Raw genomic sequence first — 17295 nt, 5'->3', positions numbered from 1 at the left:
AGTCAGAACAGATGTTTAAAGTGGACATATAACTGACTTAATGCAAAAACAATAAATTGCTAAATAATACGCTTTTTGTTTGCGCTGTAAACATGCCAAATAAACTGAGGCACGCAGTAGGCAAAATACATAACTATTTGCACTCTCACTAGAAACAAGCAAATCGATTTGTCATAAGTTGAAGTATGTAGTATAAAAAGCACCCTCTGCAGAATCGGGTCAGTCACAGTAAAGTTTATGGATATGTACAAATAACAGCACAAAGTCACTATAATATGACCAAATAATTATCATGTACCTTTTTGCCACGCTTCAGTGAAAGGAAATGTCTGTCGGGGCATGTAAACTGACTCTACTTTCCTACACAGCATTATGATACAAATGCACAATCAACAGTAAGAACAAATGACCAAAAATAGTCCAATATCACAGTCTTTTGGTTGGAATCAAGATTGGGGCGTATGATAAGGTGTCAATCCTCTAGTTAAAAATATATAGACAGCAATGTCAGTCTGATTATGGTGGTGGAGTCGAGTTCAGAGGGTGACTCCAAATATTGTCAGGTAGTAGATCACCTAGTCCACAATATTTCGTCTCTGGGTATAGACCAACCAATAGATGTGTATTCCAGGGTAACAGGGAGTGGGAAAGGATTCTACTGTTGCAACAGATGTCTGGCATATAAAGTAGGCCACATCCACAACACCAAACCTGTTAAATCCTTCACTTCTAACACCACTGGGGAGAAATATACTATTGTTAACAGATTAACTTGTGACACTGCAGGGATCATTTATTTACTTCAGTGCCCCTGCGGTTTACAGTACATTGGGAGAACCATTAAGAAACTTAGTGTAAGGGTATCAGAGCACCAAAGAAACATTAGGAAGGGCTTTGATAAGCACAGCGTGTCAGAACATTTTGCCACCCACCACGCACAGGATCCTTCTCTACTCAAATTTATGGGCATTAGAAAAGTTGACAAGCCATGAAGGGGGGGAGGGGATTACATACAGCTTATTTCCCAGGAGGAATGCAAATGGATTTTCAACATGAAGACCCCAGCACCAGAAGGTCTAAATATCGACTTCGAGCTGGGCTATTTCCTATAACCTCTTTACAAATTTCTGATATAGTTTTCTAAACACCTTTTCAAACATCTTTATAACTACTGGCTTTTCTACCCAGCTATATAGGGTATGTATGCATATACCTCTGCTATTTGGTGCTGAAATATTTTTACACCTATACATAGCTTACCCATATCTGCAATATACCAGTAGGAACAACAGATGAGGCACACTGCATTCTTGTGCCTTTTAAGTATTCTCTGAATTGTGTGTTATCCTAATCACGTTAGAAGTACACTGCAAATCCATCTGGTCCAATATTTTTATTGAATAGGCAGTGTCTTAATTATGGTATTGTGAAACTATTAAACTATTACATTGTGGTAACATTTCTATATATACTTTGTATAAGTATGGACTGTGGAATCATTTTATAGTCCACAATTACTGTCAATCATTCAACATACTGAATGGATGGGCTTGTATAAAATCCACCATCCAATAGAAAGATCACGACTCCCATTAGCTGTATTAACTGTTAGTCAACAGTCAACAGCTGGAACCTATAGGGTGCCTTTTTGAACCAACTAATCACATAGGAGTATTGTAAAAGGGTGCCCTTCAAATCCTTTCATCACCCTTCCAGACCATCTATATCCCTGATGAAGCCTAAGGCAAAACGCGTTGGAATTTTTCTATTTACTTGACTCATCTGCTGACCGATCCTTATACGTGCTCTAGTATTGGAGCCTACAAAGGAACAGCACTATCTACTAACAACTTCATGCGCAGTTCGGATGAAGTCGCGGTTGCAGCCAGTCCGTTACCTTGACTACCATTTCAGCTATCATCACTGCAACTCTACAGACAGAAGGGACTTTGAAAGAGGAAAACTGCTAAAGCCCTACACAGGGTAAGTTACTGCCTCACTAAGCGTCCCAGCACCGCTCCACTCAGATTGAATTTACCTGCTTTTGACCTCAACATATAGGCAGATGAAAGCGTCTGTGATTCCGATTTTTATATTGACTCTATTCACACAGTTCTCCTATTCCTATTCCATACTTTCCCACCCCATGTTACTGTGGAATACACATCTTGTGATGTACTTGCCCTTAGATTTGCCCTCATTCAAGATGGCCGCGATTGCATCATGAAGTTTCCATCTTGGATCTATGTTATGAACTTGCCCTTACAATAGCCCTTATCCAGGATGGCCGGGACTGTCTCATGAAGATTCCATCTTGGATCCCATTTCCTGTTTGGGCCTAGAAAAGGCACTTCCTGTTATGAAGCCTTGGCACGAGTATCATGTTTGTATCTGACCCAAATGCATCCACAGAACCTTGCTTCCTTGTGATTTGGACTACAAGTACTTTATACTTCCACCAGACCTTTATCCTCTTGTGACTTTGGACTTTATTTGTTGGACACTGGAGATTTATTTATATACCAAAATAAATTCTGTTTATTTCAGAAATACCTGGCTATTGGGTTCCGTTTGTGATACCAGAAGAGTGTGACACATCTATTGGTTGGTCTATACCCAGAGACTGAAATATTGTGGACTAGGTGATCTACTACCTGACAATATTGGTGGTAGTCAATAAAACGGCACTTTAAATGCCTACATAGTTTAGAACTCCAAAACAATACAGATTACCATGACACCGACAAGCTGAAAATATGTACTTACCCTATAACAGACAGCCACTGGATCCGACAGCTTCAATCGCCTCCAAATTTAAAATGCGACAGAAATAAATATGTACAGTGACAAATGACGTCACTTGGAATAGACACGGTAAAAACGGCGCTTTTAAAGCTGCAATGGCTGGCCCCACCAGCTGTATAATATAATCCTGGCGGTGGGGCCAGCCATTGCCACTTTAAAAGCTCCAAATTCTAATCTATGTAGGCAATTAAAGTGCTGATAAACACTACCACACCCGACAGTATTTGGCGTCACTCTGTGAACTCGACTCCACCACCATAATCAGACTGACATTGCTGTCTATATATTTTTAACTAGAGGAATGACACCTTATCATACGCACCAATCTTGGTACCAACCTAAAGACTGTGATATTTGACTCTTTTGGTCATTTGTTCTTACTGTTGATTGTGCTTATGTATGACATGTGTTATGGTTTGCCATTGATAAGAAGGTATAACATTTCCTTAAAAAGTTGCAATCTTTATTTATATAATATCGTATTTATACAAGCAATAAAATTGCATATTGTGGATATATGGTATCAATATTGCATATATAGTGCTTACTGATTATCACTGTACCAAGGGGACTATTTTGTTTATTCACTCCCATTTATCTAAGGGTTGGAACTTTCCTTCGTTACAAATCACATATTAAGGGAGCGCTGAGCCCCACCCCTCTTCTTCTCATACAGCATTGTGATTGCCACAGCAATAACATAAAGTGGGACATTAGATAATGATAATGTTAGCAAAGCTTATTTTTCTGGCAAACAGATACCGCAATGCTGTGGTTCCAATTCTTTGCACCCTTTCATGACCAAGTGATTTTTCAAGTTTGGGGTGCATATGCTTCATCATTTTTTTAGTTTACCAAACAAAATGTTGTATTGTTCATCTCAAGGGTGAGTGGGTTGGTGAGCATATTGTTATATATATATATATATATATATATATATATATATATATATATATATATGTATATATATATATATATATATGTGTATATATATATATATATATATGTATATATATATATATATATATATATATATATATATATATATATGTATATATATATATATATATATATATATATATATATTAACTGAAGTACCCGGAGTTGCCCCTGTATAAATCTTCAACTTATCAAGTTGTAAATGTGTTGGATGTAACTGTCAACCTATTAAAAATGCTTAGCAGTTCTTCAAACATACCGATGAGGTGGATGCCCAGTGTCTTTTTTGTTTTAATATTAAATATCATCCAAATCCATCCAGTGAAAGGCCTGGAACAGGCTCCCTAAGTCAAAATTCTGCACAGTGTACACCAACAGGAGGTCGGACCGGGACCCTAACCCCCCTAAAACCTGGCCAAAATCCAACTGGACCACCTCGCGTTGGTTCTGCAGACTCAGAACAGGCTCTCTGGGTCAATGTTCTGGCCAGCGTACACCGACGGGAGGTCCGACTGGGACCCTAACCCCCCTAATTCCTGGCCAGGATCCAACTGGGTCACCTCGCGTTGATTTCATCCCAGTCGGTACAGGTGTGTCTGAATGCATAACCGGACAGACAAACAAACAGACAATAAATTTTAGATATAATATATATTATTCAAATTAGGGATTATGTGTCGTATAATGTTAACAGAGTTGGAGCAAACCTATTGCTTTGCATAGATCTGCAATCAGCTGAGTACAGGCATACTTCATATGTGTACTGTATTTTAATTTGAAGGAGTCTTAATGCTATACACGCAACTTTTGTGCTTTTGTTTTTTGTTCACTTTTAAAAAATAAAAATGGTATTCTTTTTTAAAACTTGGGGGATCTTTGTGTGGGTATCCCCTTTTTCTGGCACTAACTTATTCAGTGTAAACTTGGTTTATTAGAGCTACATTAGCAAACAGGAAAGAGCTGAAATGGGTTTCCTTTCTGAACTGGGTCTTCCCTCTGTTGGAGAAGTCTTTATTATTTATTTTTTTCCTCAAGTGAGGAAACAGCACTTAGGGCCTGTTTCATTAAGGACCTTAAATGAAGAGGTATCTAATTTCAGTCTCCTGGACAAAGCCATGTTACATTGCAAGGGGTGCAAACTAGTTTTCTGTTTTGCACATAAGTTAAATACTGACTGTTTTTTCATGTAGCACACAAATATCAACTGTAAATTTCAGTGTACAAATAAGCTATCGAGTATTTGTGTGCTACATGAAAATACAGTCAGTATTTAACTTATGTGCAAAACAGAAAACTAGTTTGCACCCCTTGCATTGTAACATGGTTCTGTCCAGGAGACTGAAATAAGATACTTCTTCATTTAAGATCCTTAATGGATCAGGTCGTTCGTTTTTATTTTTATCCATATGAGATTTTATGTACCAATTTGAAACTGAATAAGACAGTTTTTTGGGCCATTTCTCAAAAAAGAATGAACAAAAATATTGTATTGAAAGGTAGAGAACAGTACACTGGCACACACATAGCTAGTTTATATGTAGATGAGAGCCAACCCATAATCACCTTTTGTGTGTAAGTGGTAAAGAGCAGATGATAATGATTTTAACCTCTCTAATTATGTAAATATTAGAGATGCTCAGGCTCGGTTCCCCGAGAACCGAACATACCTGAACTTAGCAGATCCGAGTACCGAGCCGAGCCGGCTCGATACTTTCTTGTTTTTTTCAGAATTGAAATCGAGGGAAAACATCATTGTTACATCGTCGGATCTTGGATCTCTGGGAGTTTTGGATTCTATAAGTACTGCCCTCCACAGTGTTCGAGCGCCATTTCACAGAGGGACACAGAAGGGGTAGCACAGTCTGTGGAGCAGTGAGGCAGCAACATAGGTAGAAAAGAAAGAGGAGGGGGTAGCATTGTTCTTCAAAGTCTACAGTGACATTCAGGAGAGCTCCATTGCTCCATTGCTAATTGTCTTTGTTGAAATACAAATACTAAGGCTGGCAGTCTTTTTTTTTGAATTTGCAGTCCCATAATGCACAGTGTTATATAGGTAACACACAAAGAGGAGAACTCCATTGCTCCATTGCTAATTTTCATTGCTGAAATAGAATTAATAGGGCAGGCTTGGTCTTCTAAATCTGCAGTCCCATAACGTACAGTGTTATATAGGTAACACACAAAGAGGAGAACTCCATTGCTCCATTGCTAATTTTCATTGCTGAAATAGAATTAATAGGGCAGGCTTGGTCTTCTAAATCTGCAGTCCCATAACGTACAGTGTTATATAGGTAACACAGAAAGAGTAGAGCTCCATTGCTACATTGTAAATTGTCTTTGCTGAAATACAAATACTAGGGCTGGCAGTCTTTTCTTCTAACTTTGCAGTCAAATTGTACGGAGTTATATAGGATACACACAAAGAGGAGAGCTCCATTGCTCCATTGCTAATTGTCATTGCTGAAATACAAATACTAGAGATGGCAGGCTTGGTGTAAATCTGCAGTCAATTTGTATGGTGTTATATACGTTACACACAAAAAGGAGAGCTCCATTGCTAATTGTCATAGCTGAAATACAAATACTATGGCTGGCAGGCTTTTCTTCTGAATTTGCAGTCAAATTGTACGGTGTTATCAAAATGGATTCACAGCAGTACACAGAAGAGCAGGAGCACCAAGCAGCTGCTGCCACCAGTCATGATGATAGTAATCCCTCTACATCATCTGGTACAGACTATGTAAAAGTGCATAGTGTTTTTAAGTCAGGAAAACAAAAATGTAAAAAAGCACATTTTACCTTGGACAAGAAAAAAAGACCTGTAATCCAGGCAAACTTATCTGCAGGAAAAAAAGAAATGCCCAACTTGCCATTCTACACATGCAGTAGCAAATAAAGAATGAGGCCTTCACCTTTATGAGTGCGGGTTCTGCAACTGTCACTGAGGCATCTTCTTGTAAGGTCAGTCGTGACCAAGCAAGACCTTGTTATTCGGACTCCAAAAGTGGTGTCCAAATACATGTATGTGTAAAAGCCGAGCTGGAAGAAAGTAGTAAGGCATTAGAGGAAAATGTATGTTCAGATTCAGAAATGACACAAATCCCTGAGAAGAGTCTATCCACGAGTGCTATGTGTAGCGTATGTAAAGCCATATCAGTCGAGTTAGGGACCTTAACCATCTAGGAACCTCATCCATGTTATGCCATTGAACCGAGTTCATGGCAAGCTGTTGGGAAAATCAGAAACTTTTGCTAAAAAAATAACAACAAGCAGTCTATCATCAGCTAGGACCCTTCTCTCACCTACATCCCGACGCCTGCAATCTACACCCACAACACCGTCCTCATCAATATCCTCAGTAGCAATCGGAGTTAATCCTGCATCCACGTTGCTAAGGCTAGGTGACCCCTCCAATATCCTGGATTCCTCAGAAGAATTCTTGAGCGTTAGTCCCACTGCTGCTGCTGCTGCTGCGGGGGGTGAATCTTCATCCAAGAAGAAGACTACTAGTAGTTTACAACAATTGACTGTTAAACAATCCTTTGCAAGAGGAAGCAAGTATGAAAGCTGTTCCCCATTCGCTAAGCGGATCACAGACTCCATGGCGACTATGCTAGTATTAGATCTGTATCCAATATCCACTATTAATGCAGCTGGTTTTAGACAGTTACTTGAGGTCTTGTGTCCCTGTTACCAAATTCCATCGCGACACCATTTCAATAGAAAAGATATTCCTCACCTCTACCGGAAGGTTCGTAAAATGTAGTTATTGGGCTACAAAATGTCATTCTACACACTGTACACTTAACCACAGATATGTGGACAAGCGGGATTTGGCAAACTAAAGATTATATGACTGTGACAGCCCACTGAGTTGGTGATTTGCCTTCACCAGCAGGAACAGCAGCAGCATGTACCCAAGTACGTCACATTTGTCAGAGGCAGGCTACTCTGTGTATCACCGGTGAACAAGATGACGGCTCAAGTATTACGTGACAGGATGGCATCTCCTCCTTCAGTTTCTCACTCAACTACTGCTAGGAAAAAACTTAGCTTTCCCAAGAGACCCAGGGGTGATGCAGATGACTCAGCACCAAATGTTTACATCTGGTGTGGTCTAAAAGAATTGACCAAAAAACATGACACCTCTGCCGTAACTCCACCCTATCCTACTATCAGCATCCAAAGGATGGTGGAGGATTATTTTCACGACAACATAGAAATAGACACATCAGACAGTCCCTTTACATACTGGGAGGGAAAAAAAAGGGAATTTGGAGACCCATGTACCAACTCCCTTTGCACTGCCTAAGCTGCCCACCCTCCAGTGTGTACTCGGAAAGAGTTTTCAGCACAGTCGGGAACCTTGTCAGCATTTAGCGTAGGAGGCTACTACCTAAAAATGGGGAAAAGTTCCACGAGGAAGGCCTTTCATGCCAATTACATCAAAATACTAAGTCTTCTGTAATGGTGGATTCCAGCGGTGATGAATTAATAATGCGTGAGGATGATGTACTCAATGATAGGGATGAGGCTGAGGCTGAGGATGATGACAGCAACATCTAGCCACAGTAGAGTTCATTAACAGCACTGTTAACTTAGGTGTCTTAAGCCCATTATTACCTTGTCTTGTGGGGGCCCAAACAAACTAAGCACTTTAGCCAAATTCTTAGACATCCATTGATGATGCAGATGACTTAGCACAACATTTTGACATCTGGTCTTGTCTACTGTAAAATAATTGACCAGAATTAGTGACACTTCTGCTGTAATGCCACTTGATCCTACTATCAACTATCAACATCCAAAGAATGGTGGAGGATTATTTTAAATTTTTTGAACCGTATCAAGAAAACAGTTTTATTAACAAAGAACACCGTTGCTTGCAGAAGTAATGTAAGCAAGGATGTCTAAATAGACGTGTATATGTATTACCTTCCACTTTGCTGCTGTTTCATCAAGTGTTTGTAATCTGCACTTTACATCAAAGGTACCTAACTAGATTATAATTTTGCGGGAATTGGGGCTGATTCGAAGCTCAGTGATGAACTCGCTGTTTGCTGGGAATTACAATGGCTCTTTTTAGTGCATTGTCTGGCACCCTGAATTGGTGTGGGTCTGATAAAAGCAGGCCTCGAGGGGGGGGGGGGGGGGGGTCAGCGCTTGTTGCCATGTTTTAGCTGTAGAATTACCTCATTTATCCAAGAAACAGGTGGAGCGATCAAATGAACCATAACTGGTTTCATGATCGAAGAACAGTTCCATCTTGTACCACTTTTCTGCCACTGCTGTGTGCCAATGTGTCCTAGATGTGCTAGAAACTGCCGTGTGTTTGAGTCATTGCTCTGTCGCTTACCAACCAGCCAAGTCGCTGCAGTATTTGTCCGAAAGTGTATGAAAATATTGTGACCTGTGAGGTGGTCAAAATCGACTGCAAACGACTTGAAATTAGTATTATTGAGTTTAATAATAATAATGTAGGAATAAAAGGAATAAAATTATGTGATTATAGCATATTTTAGGAATTTTTCAAAATAATACAGATCCATAATAAAACCAAAACACACAAGGGCGGTTTTGTCAAAACCAAAACACGAAGCTAATCCAGATCTAAAACCAAAACCAAAACCAGTTTACGGGGGTCAGTGAGCATCTCTAGTAAATATGATATGTTCTAATTCCACATACAGATACACTTGAAGAGCTAAAAGAATTCCTTACCACTATAAATAATCATTTTGCATAAGTTGTTTTTACATTGTCCTTTAATCTAACACATATTTATTTATGATAAAACAATTTAGGAAATACAATTGCCTTGACATTGTTTTTCATCTAAGAATTAACACATGAAATACACCATTGTATTTTGAATCAAACTCATTTTATGAATAACAACAAACTAAAAGGTCAAATTATGTAAGTTATATGGAAAATCCACTCAAAAACGATGTTTAATTAAAATAATTATGCTGAGTAGCATAATTTACTACACTAATTCCTAATACCTGAAATAGGACATCTGCAAATAACATGATTAAAACTGGGAAACATACTGTTGCTACCATTTGACTGGTTCTCAAGAGCTAAAACTCTTAAGCAACCTCTGTTACCATGGAAACAATCAGTGCAGTCACAAATTACAGCAACAGTGGGATTCTAATGTTTGTAGAAGTTTCAAATATTAAGAAATATTCTAGAAAATTGTATTACCAAGCACAATCATTTTAACTAGTCAACATAATTTTCTGGCTGGAGTTACCTTTTAAGCACATTTACAGTATATTAATAAGAATGTTAAAACATTTCAATGATTTAAGTGGAAGGTTAGTAGTAAGGTTGATACTACATATACATTAAGGAGGTAATTTACATAGTGCAAAATGGGCACTTCACAGCACAAATAAAGCTTTAGTCCTGCTGTGTGCTTTGATTTGTGTAAGTGCACCTAAATTTCTTCTGGAATGCATAGGTTTGTTGAGCAAGTTGGCTGCACAGAGTAGCTGTGTTTTTGGGCCTTATTTTGCGGAGCAGTGTAGAAATGTGTTACCATTTGGCAGATAAGGATATTTGCAGGAGCACAGTGCACAGTCCAAAAAATAGCCAGCTTGATCCCCTCCACAGATCATCAACTATAACCGGGTAACTGTGGGTTCCCCTTGCAATAGTGGAAACCAGCCCTAAATTGCAGAGCACTGGGACTTTTCCTGACCCACCTGGGTGAAGGCTGTTCAAGTATACCAATCACAAGTGGCCATTGTGGGAAAACACTTATGATTGGTGGGCTGTAATGATTGTGCATTGGTCAGCGTTCGTTTGCATGTTGGTCTTTTTTATGGAGATTTAAACTATGTAAGATCAAGAAATAAGAAAATATATATTTTTTTAAATGTAATACATTTGTAGGGGAGTCTTTTATTCAGTTAAATTTTAAAATTGGGGACCCCTATCCTTTATATTGTCACTGGGGGGGGGGTTCGGGGGGCAACCTTCTGAACAGAATAAGCCTGGAGCTGGCCCTGCACAACTCAGAAATCAGAACCTGAGCTAGGCCTAGAACTAGAAGTCGGTACCCAGAGACACAGAGATGGCTACAGAAAATGGGTGACTTAGAACAACAGCTTACAATAGCCAGTAGGAGAAACAGGAATAGATTGATGAGAGGAGGATCCACATAGAACAGCTGGAAACTGTATACCAGCAGATAGAATGAAGGTGAATTTACACGAGGAATAAATAGCTAGTTTTTATTTCAGCAAGCAGAGCAAAGCTGAGTTCACACAAAGGGTTAATGTTTTAAAGTTTGTATCACAGCAAGCAGAGTGAAACTGAAGCTTCACAAAGGTTTAATGGTTTGAAGTCCATATAACAGCAACAGGATGAACCTTAATTCACACAAAGGGTTAATGGTTTGAAATCCATACAACAGTAAATAGGATGAAGCTAGAATCACTCACAGAGTAAATGGTTAAAGTCCATGTATTAGCAACAGGATCAGGCTGAATTCACTCAGAGGGTAAATGGTTGAAATCTGTATACAGCAGGTTGAATGAAACAACAAACAGGATGTAGCTGAATTCACACGAAGGGTCGATTGTTGAGATCTTAATACAGCAGGCAGGATGAAGCAGCAAACATACAGCAACTGTGGTAGTCTGGAACCAGGAACTAGAACAGTGTTGCACTGGCAATTTGCTGAGTGTAGGAGGAGACTCTTATAGTCTGCAGAGGAAGCTAATTGGTGGATGAGATCAGGTGTTCAGACTCAGCAGGATGTTTAGCAAATGTCTCACCCAAGATGGCAGCCTCCAGTACTGCAGACAGAAGTCACAATTGCCCCAGGATAGAATGCTGCCTTCGACCAAAACGGACATTTACAGTGATATGGTACTGCCGAGTGGTGTAAACAGGACTAATACCCAGATTTGTGACAGCTATGTAGATATTTTCTAGAAAATTGTCAGCAGGAATTTTTCCAATATTGGCACAAAAAAAGGCAATATCTAATGTCGCTAAATCAGGCCACTCAGACTTGAAAAATCTAAAGGACAATAATAAATGAATGATTAAGCACACAGGCAAAGGTGGCAGTATGGTCAGCCTAAATTAAAAAAAATACAGAGGCACAAAGACATCTTGATGATACTACCTCTTTCTGTAAAAATGATTCATACCCATCTAAATTTTTAGATGCATTAATCCTCCTCTTCAAGTAGGGCATCAGGTACAGAGTAATGAATGATGATGAGTGTAAAAAATGTCATCTATCCAAACCAGTGATACCAGTGAATATTTTACTAATTGTCAATAATTAAAAAATACCTGATAAATCTCATCTGGTAAATCAATTATTGCAGATGCTGATTCATTAACATCCTTTGCTTCTGAATATGGTGAAATGTTTCTTATGTATGTTATAGAATTGCAATTTACCTTAAATACACAGGAAATTAAATTCTTTCAGGAAATTACAGGAATAACGAGGTTATGTTGTAGTAAAAAACGTTATGGCATTTATTGCAGTATTGAGAGCAGACAGCGATGAGTAATTAGCCACAATGTAATGCAGAATTAATGCAGTAGTATAACATATTTTTGTTGTGACACAGATATAAACAATATCCCTGAAGAAATAATGGTACACACAGTCTGAGACAAAGCAAAATATGAACAATGTTTCTGAAGCAATGTTGGTGCCGATTTACACAGAGGCCAATAATTACTGCAAAGCCCAAAAGGGAGTAAAAGATTGTACCTGGTGTTAGGAACAGCAGGTAACTGCTGTTTTCTTTTTGACTTCTGCAGTGTTGTTTTCAGCTTCGGTGTCATCACCTGAACTCTTTTCACCTGCCGTGATTGGCTACTACTGGTTTAAATATTATTATTATTATTATTATTATTATTATTATTATTATCAATTATTTGTTAGGCGCCACAAGGTATACGCAGTGCCGCACACAGTACTAACAGTAGACTATACAGGGTGAAACCATACAGAACAATGAACAAAAAGTACTAATACTTCAGAAACTCCGGCCAGTCAAATGCAGTAAAGACGGAGCGGAAGAACAGGTATGGAGACAGGAGGGGAGGGGGCCCTGCCCATACAAGCTTACATCCTAAGGGAGGGTAAACAGACCAGGCACAAGAGGAGCCAGTTGAGGCAAGAGGAGAGAATTGAGGACGAGCTAAAGGGAGGGCTTTGAGGAAGAGGTGAGTTTTGAGTGCACGTTTGAAAGAGCTCAGAGTAGGGGAAAGACGGATGGAACGAGGGAGGTCGTTCCAGAGAAGGGGGGCTGCATGGGAAAAGTGGATTCTGGAGTGGGAAGAGGTGATAAGAGTGGTGGAGAGGCGGCGGTTGTTGGCCGAGCGCAGGGACGGGCAGGAGTGTGAATGGATACCTGTCAGCTTCACTCTGCCTTTGCCGGTTATATCGTTCACACGCTTGCTTCTCCGTGCTCCTGGTTCTGTGAATAGTCTGCCTGTTTTTCATGCTTGATATCCGTTTTGACCTCTGCCTGTATACCGACCTTGCTTGTTTTCTCGTGACCATGACCTGTGCCCGGGATTCCGATACTGCTTTTTGTCTGAGATGTCTCCTCCTTGCCGCAGGATCATGCCAGCTATCCGCTCCATCATCATCATCATTATCATCATCACCATTTATTTATATAGCGCCACTAATTCCGCAGCGCTCCATCAGACTCACCTTTATCAACAGTGTTTCACAGTACAGATTTACTGCTCAATCTTGCTCCGGCATTTTCCCTAACACTGTGCTGCTCTCTAGCTCCATCTCACACAGGCCACAGCTGGTACTTCACCATCCTCTACTCCACAATGCCAGTCTGTAATATTGGTGGAGGTTGGTACTGCATCCTGTTACTACTCTGTGTTCCTGCTTTATCTGGTCCAGGAGTATCTCTGCTCAGCATCCCACTGTCAAGTCCTCTTTGGTGCCTACCTACCGGAGTTGAGTTATCACTATTCGAGAATAAGTTCTGGGGACTTGCGCAGTGGCTAGATTGATTTTCTTTGCAAACCGTTCTTCCTCTGCTGAGCCACTTTGTCAGTCTCTACATTGGTTGCCTGTATTTCATCAAATTCAATATAAAATTCTTCTACTAACATACAAGGCCATCAACAAAATTGCACCAACATACATCTCCTTATTTGTCTCAAAATATCTCCCAACTCGACATTTCCGTTCTGCACAAGATCTGCGTCTCTCTTCCACTCTCATCACATCCTCCTATGCCCAGTTACAGAACTTTTTTCGGGCTGTACCCACTTTGTGGAATTCCCTCCCTTGCACAGTAAGGCTTTCCTCTAGTCTAAAAACTTTCAAGCGTTCTCTGAAAACCCACTTCTTATGATATTCCTCAACCAGCATCTTAATCTCCCTAGGTTACCCTATTACCAACCTCTAAACAGCTAACAGAAGACAACAACCCTCTGACCAACATTGCTGTGTGATTTATCACACAGCCCACTCAATACTTTTACCTTTGCATTCTAGCTGGTCCAATGTGCAATATGATGTAGCACATACTCTTGTGTTTCAAACTCCTATTGTCCCATAGATTGTAAGCTTGCGAGCAGGGCCATCTTACCTCTCTGTCTGTATGTATTACCCAGTATTGTTTTATTAATGTTTGTTCACAATTTTAAAGCGCTACGGAATTTGCTGGTGATATATAAATAAAAAATGATGAGGATGATGGGAATAACCAAGTACTGACGAACATATCTGTATAATATGATATAATGTATATATATATAATATAGTAAGCTTTATTCAGAAACTGAATGTATCTTCTTTGTTCCACTACATCGCACATCCTTTCATCCTTTCCCCCTGTTTGACTGTCTTGAGCCCAAAGACATGTGCACACATGTGAAGTAGAGCAATTATATTTATTCATTAAAATTACTAATATATACACTAGAGCAACAATTGATAGTGGTGCTTTCCTGGGCCTAAACATACACTGTTCATGCCCGATTTTCTGATCGACAGCAGTAATAATTTCACTTTAATTATACAATCAGTCTGCCACTCACATTCTCTAAGCACTAGGGATGCTAAAGCACATCCCTCTCGAGTAGTCATTCAAGATGAAATGCGCAGAGTAAGAACCCTGCTTTGTTCATTCAAAATGTCTTTAAAGTGACTAGTCCTACTGCTTCCCTCCTGCAACCTCCTGTCATGGATTTCCAGTGGCAGCCTCTTCTTGGAAGCTAAGGGAGGGACTACAGTCACCAAGCAACCTATAATTACAGATTTATATGTGTATTTTTATTCTTGTATGGGAGATCAAAAGGTTTTTAATATTATTACACTGTTCTTCTCAATTGTTTGCTCATTTGTGTTGCTTGGTGAGTTGAAGTGGATTGATACCATACACCTCTGATGACCACTGCATTTGAGAATTGGGAACAACCTTGATTTTGCCCTTAAAGATAGGAGCCCAAAAACATTCTGGTTTCCATACTTAAAGATACTTCACCATTTGGGCACCTCTTTTCTACTCTTGCGTTTTATTATATTACTTACAAAAGGATCAAAAGGCACAATCTTCTCCAGCCTTTAGGGGAGAAGTGCATTTCTAAAAGCGCTCAAAAGTTTCACACACACACAAAAGTATCACATGAAATAAAAGTAGTCCCAGTGTCCCCTCACTCTCATGAGTCTAAAGCGGTATTCTAGGGGAAAATTGGAAAGGTTATTGAATTGAAATTGGTTCCAGTGGTGGAACTACTGTCACTGCAGGAGGTGTGGCTACTACATGGCTCAGAGGAGATGGGTACACAGCAATGCTTTAGGAGAGCAAAGTGGGGCCTTTTCTGAGAATGCATTGGTCTAGTGCATGCACAGTAATGCCCACTGGGACCGGACCAGTGCATACTTTGAATAGCAGAGTGGGGGCCTCCGCTGAGTTTTGCTTTGTAACCCAGCGATGCTGTGTTCCACACCCTGGATAGTATTAATTTGGAAGGCGGATGGACTGTTGCATTTACAATTTTACACATTGCGTCCTAAAGGTTTTTCCACCTTCTGTACATCAATGCAACCACATTGATGTGCATTGGATGGACAATCAAGTTGGTCAAGCCTCGACTGATACAGAATCTTCTTGGGTGCGCTTCACAAATGACCTCCAGACAGTTTTAAATATATATGTGACTGAAATATTAAAAATAACAGTGGACAATTTAAAAATAAAGAAAAAACATCACTTTTTTTTCAGCTATACATTAACTTTTTGGAGTGTGGGAGGAAACCCGGAGCACCCGGAGGAAACCCACGCAAACACGGGGAGAACATACAAACTCCACACAGATAAGGCCATGGTACATTGTCAATATTGTTAAGAAAAACTGGAATATACTAAAATGTAAAAATAGTTTAGTAGGACATATGTCTAATCAACCTTGCATTGTTTATGAACAATCAAAAAGTCTTAGGGGTATATTTACTAAACTGCGAGTTTGAAAAAGTGGAGATGTTGCCTATAGCAACCAACCAGATTCTAGCTTTCATTTATTTAGTGCATTCTACAAAATGAAAACCTAGAATCTGATTGGTTGCTATAGGCAACATCTCCACTTTTTCAAACCCGCCTTTTAGTAAATCTAGCCCTTAGACTTTTTAGTATATGCTGATATATCGAAGAAGAGATTGGACACGTCCTAGGTCAACATTGATCATAGTGAGTCAGAGCCGTAACTAGACATTTTAGTGCCCTGGCGAAACAGAACACTGGTGCCCCCCCCCCTTCCCCACAACATACCTTTATAGGAGTAGATGCTGCCTCTCAGCGGTTAAGCATCGCCGGTGTCTTCCGCCTGCTGGTGTCTTATGCTCCGTTGCTGCTTAGACGGATCCAGGGATATTGGGGTCCTGTTTGTAAAAGAGATTGTTATTATTCACCTCCTGGAAAGTTGAGCAGTGAGTGAAAAATCTAGGTCTCCCTCCCCACAACCAAACAGACATTAAATCATTAGCTTTTTCTGTTTAAAAACAGGCCTCCTTCCACCCAATCAGCTCCAGAATCTAATTAATAGCATTTACAGTTAATGTCTATTTCCCTCCATATAGCCCCGACATCAAATTAACAGCACCCACGTTTCATAAATAAGCCTCTCCCAGTCCCATTAAATAACATTCCCATTTAATAAACAGACATACCCCACGCAACAGCCCATACATTACATTAGTAGCATTCCCATATAATTAATAGACATACTTCACCCCTCACCAGCTCTCACCATTAAATTAATACCATCCCCATTTAATGAACCAAATGCCTATTTCCCGCACCAGCCCCAAAATCAAATTATGGCTTACAAATTTCCCCATATTTAATAGTAATTATTATTATATAATTAATATTTTACTGATTTTTTTACATTACTTATGTTATTATACTATACATCATATATTTATGTACTCCAAACCCCTGCATCTCTCTCTATTCTCTCCAGCCCCCCCCCACCCCACCTCCAGGGCCAACTTTTCCATTGGGCATGATGGGTAGGTGACCGGGG

At 39.7% G+C, this 17295-nt stretch overlaps 1 protein-coding gene across 1 annotated transcript in view; it reads left to right on the top strand.

Annotated features, from left to right (window-relative positions):
• The window catches only part of PCNX2 (pecanex 2), a 433517-nt gene that overhangs the window by 265632 nt on the left and 150590 nt on the right, over window positions 1-17295 (top strand). The gene's annotated exons all lie outside the window — the stretch shown is intronic.

This window comes from Mixophyes fleayi, chromosome 3 (genome assembly GCF_038048845.1).
Source record: "Mixophyes fleayi isolate aMixFle1 chromosome 3, aMixFle1.hap1, whole genome shotgun sequence".
NCBI lineage: Eukaryota > Metazoa > Chordata > Amphibia > Anura > Limnodynastidae > Mixophyes > Mixophyes fleayi.
The sequence above is the reverse complement of the archived record's forward strand: the minus strand, read 5'-3'. Positions and strand labels throughout refer to the sequence as shown.